This window comes from Phalaenopsis equestris, unplaced genomic scaffold (assembly GCF_001263595.1).
Source record: "Phalaenopsis equestris unplaced genomic scaffold, ASM126359v1 Scaffold001081, whole genome shotgun sequence".
NCBI lineage: Eukaryota > Viridiplantae > Streptophyta > Magnoliopsida > Asparagales > Orchidaceae > Phalaenopsis > Phalaenopsis equestris.
The window spans coordinates 179,517-180,959 of NW_018165520.1; positions in this window are offsets into that span (position 1 = coordinate 179,517).

Below are 1,443 nucleotides of genomic sequence, written 5' to 3' on the forward strand. Positions count from 1 at the left end.
ATATATATATATATATATGTATATATATGTATATATATGTATAGATGTGTATACATGTATATACATATATGTATATATATGTATATATGTATACACATGTATATACATGTATATACATATATATATGTATACATGTATATACATGTATATACATATATATATATATATATACATGTATATGTATATGTATATACATGACATGTTCTAAGCGTGTTTGTATTTTTTATTTAAAAAAAAAGAACAGATACTCAATTTTTACAACAATTTTAAAAATCTTTAATAATTAAGGGGTGTGAAATCACTATAAATTTTGTTTTTTAAAATTTGTATTTTATTTTATTTATATTTTTTAAAAATACATTTGATATATAATAATATTTTCCAAAACATTTAAAATAAATTTTAAACACTTTGAGTGTTTCAAATTAATTTATTTATAAAAATAATAAATAAGAACAAGCAAAAAAATTTAAATAAATAAACATATTTTTAAAATAAAAATAAAAATAAGAAACAATAATGATACCAAAAAAATCCCAAATATTTGATTATAAATTAAAATAACTTAAAAACTCATATCAATAATTTTTGAAAAATTGTATTTTGCTGGCAATAAATCAAAAAAGTAACTAAAAACATTTAAAATAGACGGACTTCAAATCAAAGGTGTGTTTGGGGCAGCTTGTACGTGTCAGGATAATCCTGAAATACTGCCCGCGGGTCGATTGCAGGGTACGACCCGCGACCTTCGTTTAGTGTAAAAATGGAACCACATTATCAGATAAGCGGACAAAAAATGTGAACCAAACGGTACCGTGATGTTTTCAAAAAATGCCCCGCACTTATAAGTTGCCCTAAACGGCCCCCAAAGAACAAGTTATTTTGCATACAATTTTTTTTACTTTAGACTAACGTATCCCTAAAGCAAATTAGCTGCTATAGGGTTAAATATGTCCGCTATAATTTTATTTTAGACATAAACACACTTAATATGCATATAATCTTTTTCAAACAATACAATAAGAAAATTAAAATGGTGAAGTTAAATCAGACAAAGTAGTTAATTGCACCTTCAACAATCATGCCAAAGTTTCAAGCAATCGTGTAATAATTTATGTCTTATAATGGAATTTGACGATAAAAATTAGTTCATTTAATGGAAATTTAGGAGGTGTTTGGTAGCCTATTTAAATAGGATTACCATCTAGATTTAATTTAAATCCATCAAACATCATTTTAAAATTGCTAAATTACTCCGTTAGCCTATCCATTTTTTCGAGTGTCGTAACGTTGATCCCGGATTTATTAAATCCGATTGGGAGATGGATTTAGAGGATTATGAACGTTTGTCAGGTCTCTTCCTCTCACCTCGCCTCTTCCTTGTAGCTCGTCGCACAGGAGGTCTCTCTACCCTTTAGCTTATTGCACAACAACCTCGTCAGG